Source organism: Brachypodium distachyon, chromosome 1, assembly GCF_000005505.3.
Source record: "Brachypodium distachyon strain Bd21 chromosome 1, Brachypodium_distachyon_v3.0, whole genome shotgun sequence".
NCBI lineage: Eukaryota > Viridiplantae > Streptophyta > Magnoliopsida > Poales > Poaceae > Brachypodium > Brachypodium distachyon.
The window spans coordinates 32,721,666-32,733,127 of NC_016131.3; the positions used below are offsets into that span (position 1 = coordinate 32,721,666).

Consider the following 11,462-nt stretch of genomic DNA (forward strand, 5'->3'; position numbering starts at 1 on the left):
GAAGATGAGGCAGGTGGTCATCAACGTATACTTATTTCCGTGTGACGAGAGACAATCAATTTTCTTTACTCAAAAGTGTTTTGAAAAGAGAGGGGTACATTTTTTTTTTACAAATTTTGAATCTAAACGTATAGTACTTATTTTGAAGGGAGACGGGGGTGGTCACCAACGGCACCCATGGAAGGCGTTGTAGTCTTGCAGAAGCACCATCATCGTTGTCATCTTATTCTTTTTTCACGTACGCGGAGGCCGAGTAGAGATGCAACTGGCACTGCTATTGCTCCGACGAGCCGGAGCTGCCCGGCATCACACTGCTCCGGTGACAGCGAAGGAGCTCCTTCAACACAACAGCATCAAGGAACCTCACCTTGTCGGAAAACTCTGACACCGGCTGCACCTCAGGGAAGAGTTATGCCCCAGAGGAGTATCGACTCGGAGCTACCGAGCGATCGCTTACGGCACAGAAGAACACAGGAAGCAAACGCGTGATGTCAAAGGTTTGGTCAAAACAAATGAAAAGAAATCTACTGCAATGGAAATAATGCAGAGCCCGGGGATTCTTCTCCCTTCTCAAAATGAAAAAAAGTAGGGAGTACTTCTGCATGTTTTATGTTGGTTGGTCCTGAGCTGGACCATGAATCCTAGCGGTGGCGTAGATCTTAGCGAGGGGCATGGTGGCGCAGGTAGCCATTTATTTACCAGTACAAGTTTACTGCTCACTTCGTCCAACAAAAAATGTCTCTAAATTTGAATGCATCTATACACTAAGTCATATCTAGATACATGCAATTTTTGACAAGCTTGAAACATCTTTTGTTAGACCGAGGAAGCATGCGCATGTGTTAATGCGTGTACTCGAGAGAGGGCACAATAAATTTGTGGGAATGCATGCACACGCTGGTGCCACTTCGGGGTTTAAGTCTCGCTACAGGAATGGACGTACTAAATTGCCGTATTGGCTTGGGCAGAACCTACTGTTCCTCGCTACCTTTCTTCATACTCCACCTCATACGGCACATCATATAATTGGATAACACTTTAGTATTTGTCATGACATGACCAGCCAAGGTGAACTTCCCGGGCCATCAATCATGGATCGGCTTAACCAAGATCATGGCTTGTGTATTGCAGGATAATAACTCACGTGTGTGGTGTCGTGCGAAGAATGTTCACCCCCAAACTCTGGAATGCTATGGGTTTTGTAGTGTTGGGATAGTCCCTGTGTCACCTCAGGTGTCATCCAAGATTGTAATTGAGAGTCAAATGCATTTAAAAGATGAGCCTCATGATTCTGAAGTCAAAAGCATGTCACAACATCGATATATATATGAAATATTTCAATAACCATAGACCCTCAAGATCATAATCATACGATGGTTCATATGATAATTACAAGAGAATTAAGAGAGAAATATTGCTACGTAGCTACTACTACTTACAAACTCATTGTTCAAACAAAACTACTCACGCATAATCTCGAGAGCAGTGATCATCTTTATATAGTGGAGGTATCAACTAAATTTGTAGGAAATTGCACTGGCACGTCTTTCAACTTGACACGTGGTTCACTTTAGTCCTCAAACTCTTAAACCGTTTAAGTTTACCCTAAACTTGGCAATTCGGTGCACCATTAGTCCAAATGACGGTTATGGCCATTAAACGGCCATGTGGCAAGGGACAGGCGCAGGTAACGTTTCGCGTTTTGTGCCTGGCTATTCTTCCAATTCAACCCGTGGTCCAAACTCTAGTTTCCCCTCCCCTTCTAAATTCCCCATCCCGTATGCTCTCAAATCCCTAATCCTCGACAGCACCGGCGATCAAGTCATCCTCTCGGCCGCATCGCAGCAGCGCCACATTTCCTTCTTTTTTTCCGGCGCAGCATCGCCTCTCCCTCCGCCGCAGGTGCTATTCTTTCTCACCGGCCGGATGCCTTGCCGCAATGGATTCGTGTATGAAGGTGGGGTCTTGCCGTTGCTGAATTTTCATTGTGTTGATTGTTGAATGCAATGCAAACGTCCCGTTAAAAGTTTGATTTTTTTTAATTCAAATTCAATTTGAATATTTGAAATTGGGTGCAAGAATGCAAAGGCAGAGCAGAGCAGGCTGGGGCAGAGCAAATCGATCTGGAGGCAGAGAAGAATAGCTAGGGGGAAAATGCGAAACCTTTTATGCTGAGTTTAGGGCAAATGTGAAACGGTTTAAGAGTTTGTGGACTAAAGTGAACCTGACCGCCAAGTTGATGGACCGTGAGCGCAATTTCCTCCTAAATTTATATAGGATCTAAATCAGCCTCTAAAACAGATGGGTAGAAGTTTTTCACATATTCTCCCCTCCTTTAGTGGAGAAAACACAGAAGGGTATACATACAATTATGCAGAGTGGGGGGCTTGTGGGTCGTAGGGGTCGTGCCTTTTAGTGAAGCTTCATTTCAACACTTTAATCTCCAATCAATCATTTTCCTGATTTTCCAAAGTTTCTCGCGCATAGGTAGAAACATAAAAAAGAATATGATGGAATCTGTTATCCCGTTAAACATCAATGATATCGATTGATGTCACAGAATACTAATCAGAGATATATCCCTTGTGATGATGATATGAAATGTACATGTACTCAAAGGAAAAGTAATCAAGAGATTCATTATTATTTCATTTTCTCTACTTCAACTCTACTCGTAACAGTTCTTCAGCAGGATAACATTATCACTCAAGAGCTGCCATCTGGCGATTTCACTTCTCTTGAATCCAAGATAGTATAGATGGAGTATACGTGATTCTGGCAGGAAAACCCTTCCAATGATCAAATTAAATATATACACCCACCAGACAAAATCGTTCTCGTATTGTTAAAAACCCTATAAAAGTATTTTTGCGATGCTTCTTGTTTAAGAAATCCAATCATGAATCCTTGCTTAAAAATAGAGGAAAAGACAGCATGTCCCTCCAAAAAATGAAAACGCATACGCAAAATAGAGGATTGCAGAACAACAACGTCAATCATTTGGACATATAACACGGAAGAGAAGGCTATCTGGTCTTGCTTGAATAAGTAAAAATGTTTTTAAGGAGGACATGCTCCCGGCCGAATAAGTAAAAATGTATGAGTAGGTGTTAAAAATCATAGGGATTAGAGCCATAGGAGAATAATTCGGTGGGATTTGGTAGCACCGCTTACATCATCCGAACTGTTCCTATGGGTAACCAGGCTGTTTCAGGCTAATTTTTTTTTAAATAATACGATTTTTTTAATTATTTTCAAAAATAATACGCGTTTTTAAAAAATATCAAAAATAATACGGCCTCGGCCTGGGCGATCCGATTGGGCCCAGTCGGCCTGGCCCAAGCCGATAAGGGCCAGTCGGCCTCAGCCAGGCCGCCTGCTCAACCCGCGGGGCCCCCACGAGGCAGTCGGCCCGGCCCAGGCCGACTGAAGCCCAGTCGGCTTCGCCCAGGCCGACTGGCCCAATTGGTTTCAGCCAGGCCGACTGGATTCAGTCGGTTTGGGCCCGATTCGAAGTAATTCCATTTTTTCTTTCTTCTGAACTAAAATAGATTCGAAGTAATTTCATTTTTTGTTTCGGATCCTTGCGGTCTTTTGAACTAAAATACTCGACAACTTGGATAAAAGTAACACACCGAATTCGATTGGAAGTAATTAGGCTTCGCCGCTAGTTCGTTGCATGATCAACGCATACACGGCCGAGGCCCTTTTTTGTCTCGAATCCTTGCAGTTTTTTGAACTAAAAGACTTGACAACTTGGATAAAGAGTAACATACATTGATAATTTGCTGGACAATTTTTGTGTCGATTCTTTGCGGTTTGTTTGAACTGAAAGACTTGACATTTGGATAAATTTGGATAAATTAACATACATCGATAATGTGCTGGTTACGGAACTAAGGCACGACTAAATTAACATACATCGATAATACCGCAATTGGACAGAATTAAAGATAGCAAATACAATTGAAACACAGTACAAGCACTACTGAGTCCACTTAGGCCATTTTCCGCTCGTATCGCCACGTCCTTCTGCAGCCTTTGCCACGGCGGCCCTTTCTCTTTGCCTCTCCCTTTCTGTCTCACGAGCATCCTTGCGCCTTCGTTCCTCCTCTTGCATCTCAAGCGCTTTCTCCCTGTTTTTCCTTAGTGCTTCGTCAATCCGACGACGTTGTTCCTCCCTATGCTCTTTCATCTCTATCTCTTGTTCCTCTTTCTCCTGGGCTGCAGCTTTTTCCGCACGCTCCTCCGCATGGAAACGCTGCCATGCATTTCGGGACCTTGTTTTGATCTCTTCCACAGCCCAATCCGGCATCTCCGTGTCAATCCAACGATACCACATGCATAGGGGCGGAGGAGACTACAAAAAAGCCTACTGTTACAAATCTGATATGACACAGAAAACATGTTTTAGAACACCTAAATGTGCTTACCGGAGGCTTGTCGTACGGCGAAACCGGGACAGGTGGTTCATACTCATAGTTCGCGCACATGAAAAACCTCATGCCCAGCTTATCTGAAAAATCTGTCACCTCCTTCACCTTGCATAGATTGCCGCACCAACACATGAGATGTTCCACCCCCCGAGGCAACATCGCATCTTTCATCCTCCTCGGCCTCTCGCCCTGGTCCGAGCAAGGTAAACTCATTGGGGGACACTGCAATATTGGAAAAAATAGTACTGGGAAGGATGCTTGGATGACTACCGGAGATGAGGTATTTATAGGCTCTCAAACTCATTCTCCCGCCACCGTTTCCCGCCTGGTTTTCCCGCCACCGTTTCCCGCCTCCTTTTCTGGCCACCGTTTCCCGTCTCGTTTTCCCGCCATCATTTCCCGCCTCCTTTTCCCGCCATCGTTTCCCGCCTTTTTCCCCGCCACCGTTTCCCGCCTGGTTCTCCCGCCACCGTTTCCTGTCTATTTGTATCTTCTGTAACTATAAAAGACCGTCCATGGTATTGAAGTGTAGTCTCACCATTTTGTCTGGGAAGATGTCGTCCGGCTTCCCAAATGATCGTAGATTTTGGTCAGGTATGTCCCGTGAGCTATTGTGGTTAGCCGGTGATTTCAAGGTAGACAATAGGATAGTTCCATGGGACGAACTCATTACTAGTGACACCCTACTAACTGAGCTGGGCCACCAATTATATAGGTGCAATTTCCCATTGAGGACTTCTGCAGAGATATGGCAAGAACTGCTAAGATTGCACGAAAGGTGGAAGAAGCGCAATGAAGGTAAGAGTGAGTCATACCTACAATGGGCTAGAAAACATCCATTGTTATGGGTTGAAGAGGAGGAATCCGATGAAGATATCTTCATGCCAAGCAAAACGGGTAAGAGTTCTTCATCATCCAAGGGGAAGAGTACTGCACCGTCGAAGCGAAAGAGCACATCATCGTCCAAGGAGAAAACTACATCATCGTCCGATGATGATATCTTCATGCCAAGCAAAACGGGTAAGAGTTTTTCATCGTCCAAGGGGAAGAGTACTGCACCGTCGAAGCGAAAGAACACATCATCGTCTAAGGGCAAGAGCACTTCATCTTCGTTGGGCTTGAGTTAGGTTATCTTATTTTAAGTTGTCGGTTTTAATTTTAGTCTTTCTATTGCATATGTATTTTAGTCCTGCCGTTTTTATTTGCAAATATAACTTGAATAAGAATGCGAAAAATAGTAACATGTCTCTCTCATACATAGGTAGAAATATGTCTCATACATAGGTCCTACATGCAAATATCAGGCACGGCGTCTGGGACGGCGTTCCGGGGGGTGCCTGTGGCGTGGTCCAGCCATACCTATGAGGTGGCAGAACATTGCGCGGAGGAATCACGGACCCATCTTCACGATATTGTGTATCCTCCTGTGTGGGGTCTGGTGGCGGAGTACTGAACATCCAGCTGTGTTGGACAGAATAGTCCTCTCCTTGAGCGTGATCATGCTCAGTACCCCACAAGGGTTCGGACAACGACGACCGATGCCCGTAGGCTCCTACATGTGGGAAAGTACTTAGCATTAGAATTGTGTAGCAGTCATGGTAATGAACACAATAGATAGAAATATACATACCCTGTGGCTGGGTCTGTGGACGAAACTCGAAGTTCATCCTGGGATTCTGCTGGTGCTGCCACGCCGAACCTCCAGCCTGAAAAGAGGGGTGTTGCTGCTGCCACGCCGAACCTCCAACCTCAAAAGAGGGCTGCTGCTGGTACCAATAGTCGAAAGAAGACTGCGGCTGGTGCCACGACGAACCTCTAGCCTGCTTAGGAGGTGGTGGCATGGGCGTCGACTGCTCTGGTAGACGTGGATGCGGGTGGTGTCGGGGGTGCGGTGCTTCCTGCTGACGTGGCCGCTGCTGGTGCGTGGAGTGACGAGGGGGCCGTACGGACGCCTGGTGGTGAACGACGTCCGAAGTGCGGGTGCACGTGATAGCCGCGTAAATAGAGCGTAGCTTCTCCTCCATTCGTCTAAGCCAGGACTGGTGCGGCTCCCGTGGTAGTAGAAGTGGACCGGTCGAAAGCGAACGTCCATACGCAGCGAACTCGGCCTGTAAATCCTGTGTCAACTGAGCCTGCAATTGGCACGAAGAGTATTACATATATATGGCAAAGTACGTAACAAACACATGCATTATGTTAAGAGAAGATACTTACCGCGTGATGTCTAGAGCCTGAAGTAGACTGGCTAGGATACATATCTTGCAAACTCGGCTCGGCTATCTCCTGGGGGTGAGAGTGCTGAATGATGCTCAATCGGGTAGCTGTCATGTACCTCCGCAAATATCCGTTGAATAGATCGAGATCAAAATCCTCCAATGGCCAAACCCGTGTCGTCGCAGTCTCCCACTCTGTAATGTACAACTGAACCCTCTGCAGCCACTGAGTCTGGGTCCTGGTACTTCCCTTCCTGGTAAACCTAAGATCGCAATAGAAAGTTGAACACTTACATTATGGACAATTCTGGACGACAATCATAAATTGGAGAACTGCACATACCTGTGGACGATCTGTGGAAGTGGATCCTCCGTCGGTGGAGGAATGACCAACTGGCGTGCCCCAAACTGCCTCATGACCCTCTATTGGGCCATCTCCTCCACGCAGACATCGAAGATGATCTTTGATTTTGTCATCCAGTAAGCGTAATCTCTCGTGCAGACCGTGGACATCCCACCAGGGTATCTATCCTTGATGGCGTCCTGTGTGTACGGCTCCCAGACAACCGCCTCAGAGTGCAACACGTCGAACTGCTCGTTGAATGATGGGTAGCAATTCCTGACCTGATCGTGTGCAAAGCGTCTCTGTAAAAAAAAAGTTAGCTTCATTCATGGTTTATGTAAACTAATGTATGAATTTCACATTCGACATACTTTGCTACGTGTCCAAATTGTCACGAAAGTAGGCAGGTCGATGTGTTCTAAGTCAAACAACTCCTGCTCAGGGTTAGGGTGATCACCCGTAACGTCTGGTCGGCCGATAGAAAACCTCTCCCACGACCAGAGCTGCAACAATAAAGGACATCCAAGCAGGGCTGACTTGGGCGACGCAAGCTGGCAAGCGTTGCACATACCTCGGTACGTAGCCGCTAAGACGGCCGAACCCCAACTCCTCTGTGTGATGTCGTCACCCCAAGTTGCATTCGCGATCTCCACTGCAATAGGGATGTAGCGTGCGCTAATGGTGGTGACGTGGTTCTCGGTGAACATCACCTTCCCGAGAAGCCACATTATATATGCTTCAAGGCTCCGAGTGATTTGAGGCTCAGTCATTTGGGTCTTTGGATACCCAAACTTCTGAATCTGCATGCAACAAAAACCAAATGTTAGTAAACCCATGCAAGTATATGAGGTATGCTCTTAGATATATTAACTTAAAACACATCGATCTAACCTGGTAATTGAGCAAGCAATCTAGCTCAGGTCCGTGAGCCTTCGAGGTGAGTGGCCCAGCTCCGGCAAGAATACCTTGAAAACGTAGTGCACAAATTAACACATAGTTCCACATAAAGTACAAATTAAAACACATGGCACAAATTAACACATACCTTGAAAGCGTAGTGCCATACCCTCCTGCCAATCAGCTGGTGCCTGCAACGGTCCTATGGGATCACCCACCAGTGGTAGTCCCAGCAGCATCGACACATCCTGGAGAGTAGGAGCCATCTCTCCCCAGCGAAAGTGAAACGTGTGTATCTCGGGCCTCCATCTGTCCACTAAGCAGCTCAGGAGCGAGTGGTCAATTTGTAGCCGTGTAGAGTTGAAGCCTCGTCGCTCACCCTCTACCATTTCCGCACGAGTTGCCTCAACAAGTCGTGCGAAAGGTAAAAGGCCAGCCCATTTCAAACTGCATAAATAAAATGGACATGCAAAGGATGAATAAAAAAAATGTACATGCAAGGAATGAATAAATAAAATGGACATGCAAGGAATGATTGAATAAATACCGCTGAATCCAGGCAGGGTGCATCATCCAATTTTCCTTAGGAGTGCGCGTGACAAGGGGCTCGACACTCTCAGGATGCGCCACCAATCGAGCAGCCCGATGCTTACTCTCAATCTCCGGAGATAGCAATGATACTCTCTCCATTTTGTACCTGCAACATTTATAAACATAGTTAGACATACAAATTAAAGTTAAGCATAGTTAAACTGAGAGTACATATTAAAACATAGTTGAACAAAGCGTACAAATTAACACACAGTTCCACACAGAGTACAAATTAAAACAGAGAGCACAAATTAACACTTAGTTTCACAGAGTACAAAATAAAACTTAGTTCCACATAGAGTACATATTAAAACATAGAGCACAAATTAACACATAGTTTCACATATAGTACAAATTAAAACATAGAGTACAAATTAACACATAGTTTCACATATGCATGATAAGCCTAGGTTCTTCCTCTCCCTCGTCGTCCACGTCTCCCTCTTCCACGGGCAGTAGCTCCACCAGTACCGAAAGTTGGACAATAAGTGTCCCTGTGGTCAAAATGGTTTCATAGAAAACATTGTCGTGACGGTCCTCCGGCTTCAGATTCATCCATATCATTTCGAATGCGCCTGGACGGGCGTCTGCCTGTGCCTGTCCACAGTAGCCCGGGGTCAGGAATGTACCGCCTTTCACCAGGGGTTACCTTGTTGAAATTGCTCATTGCACGAAATCCTAGCATCTCACCCGTCCATGTGCTAAGCACAGACTCTTTCAGGTAATAGGGAGACACAAATGAGATTGCGTCCATCCCTAGCTGCCCGCAAGCAGCAAGTACATGTGAGCAAGGAAGGTGAAGCAACTTTGGTTTGTTGCAGGTGCACTCACACGTTGGCCACGCTTCATTTCCAATCTTCACTTCCTGTGTTCTCAATTCATTTCCAACGCCGAACTTGTCAGTTGGCAAGCGCACCTCAAACCTGTGTTCTTGATTACCGATGGCGACGACAGTATGAGACCTAGCTTTTTCCATCTTCTCATCCATGTACTTCAAAATATTTTCACAGTACGGTGTATTTGGGTTGTTCATGATATGCATTTCAGCTATCTGGCGTCTATCTCTGAAATACTTCACCGTGCCATGGAAAATACCCTCGACGATGGCTGTAAGTGGTAAAGTCCTATTTCCCCTCAGAACAAAGTTGTATGTTTCTGCCAGGTTAGTAGTCATGACGCCGTACCTAATGCCATGTGTGTCGTGCAGCAAAGACCACCGCTCCAGAGGCTCGTGCTCTATCCACTGCTGAAAGTTTTTAATCTGTCTCCCAACCCTTCTCCTAGTGCCGGGTGGGTCAAACCCTGGCAAGTCACAAAGCCCAACAGGTTCTTCCTCAGATGGTCCTGTTCCAACTGTTGTCTGTGCAGCCACTGCTGCTACATATGCTGCTACCGCTGCGTTTCGTGCCGCTGTCCTCTCCCTAACATGTTTTTTCGTGAACTCATCAAGATAACCACGTATCCTACTGTACTTCCATTGTTGGTTCTGTTTGCAGAGTTTCTTGAATAGATTCATAAGTGACTTGTTCCTGAACTGCGAGAAGAAGTTGGCCCCGAAATGCCGCATGCACCAACGACTCTGCATGTCCTGCCATGGAGTCAGTTCATCAGGCCCAGGGTTTGTCAGTGTCCTTATCGCACCGAGTATGCATGTCTGTCATGAAGGATGCACACATTCGGCTTATCATGCACAACTGCTCTCTTGAGCTGCCTGAAAAACCATAACCAACTTTCAGTGTTCTCACCCTCCATGAAAGCAAATGCGAGCGGAACGATTTGATTGTTGCCGTCTTGACCAATGGCGGTCAAGATCTGCCCCCTGTATTTGCCAGTGAGAAAAGTGCCATCTATGCATAACACCGGTCGACAATGATGGAAAGCTTGGACGCATACACCGAAAGTGAAGAACAGTCGTTGCAGCACCCTCACAGTTGGATACTCTGGGTGCAGGAAGTGTTGGATGTCGACATAGGTGCCTGGATTACGGGCTTGCAGTGTATGGAGGAGGCGGACAACAGAGTCGTACGAGTCGAAAAACGAACCAAATCTTTCCTCAAGAGCCCTCTGCTTAGCCCTCCAAGTCTTGCCATACGAAATGTTGTACTTAAACCTTACCCTCACCTTATGCATGATGGCCTTCACTTCCATTGCTTTGCTCTCCACTATCTCCGTGTAAAGCAACCGAGCAAGAAGCGTCAACGAGAGGTTACGATGGTCTTGAGGGATACTGGGAATGACACATGTGTGCAACACCAAGTCACTCACAACCCAATCTGTGTCATACTTAGGAACATAGCCATGCACCCTCCCGGGACAATCTATTTGTTCGCACTCCATTGTGAGATATTTTTGTGAAGAGACTATTGTTTTGAAAACCCTTTGCGTGGACATTGCCCAAGCAACTATGGCATCCTGCAGATGTTTCTTGTCAGGAAATCTAGCACCCTTCGCAATGTTGTTCTGATGATATTGCCATGCAGAGTCGTGCCCATCGTTCACGGTCATAGCTGAAGAGAAGTGCTGATTCCATGATGCAGGAATCGACACCTCCTCTTCGTCCGACTCATGAGACTCATCGTCATAAGAACTACGACCATCTGTATCTTCATCCTCCATCTGGTTCTGCAAGTGACCACCTTCTTCGTCCGCATCTGCCTCGCCAGTGTACTCATCCTCTCCTACTGCCCCGGAGCTCTGGCCATAACCACCACCTCCAGCATTCGACACAGAGTTTGCATTGGACAAGCCATAACTTGATTCACCCTCGCCTTCAACTGGATTGATCTCATGAGGGACAACCTGGATTAAGGCGGCAGGTCTAGTTCCCCTTTTCTCGCAACTTTCTAACCAGCGCACCCACTTTGATGTCCGGTCTATCGGCCTCAAAACTCAGAAAACATCCTGCCAACCATTCCTGCAACTGACTAAACGTCCATGTTTGAGGGGCCGTTAGATCCAACTCCACATACTTAAACTGACTCA

At 46.3% G+C, this 11,462-nt stretch overlaps 2 long non-coding RNA genes across 2 annotated transcripts; both read right to left on the bottom strand.

The window, feature by feature from the left end:
- Nucleotides 1-6,714: 6,714 nt before the first annotated feature.
- On the bottom strand, nucleotides 6,715-7,412 carry LOC112269774. The gene is made up of 3 exons (XR_002961757.1): nucleotides 7,364-7,412; nucleotides 6,993-7,294; nucleotides 6,715-6,912 (listed from the first exon to the last, which is right to left on the bottom strand). It is a non-coding gene; the product is annotated as an uncharacterized LOC112269774 (long non-coding RNA).
- A 331-nt stretch (nucleotides 7,413-7,743) lies between these two features.
- On the bottom strand, nucleotides 7,744-8,096 carry LOC112269775. The gene is made up of 3 exons (XR_002961758.1): nucleotides 8,038-8,096; nucleotides 7,884-7,957; nucleotides 7,744-7,792 (listed from the first exon to the last, which is right to left on the bottom strand). It is a non-coding gene; the product is annotated as an uncharacterized LOC112269775 (long non-coding RNA).
- Nucleotides 8,097-11,462: the final 3,366 nt, after the last annotated feature.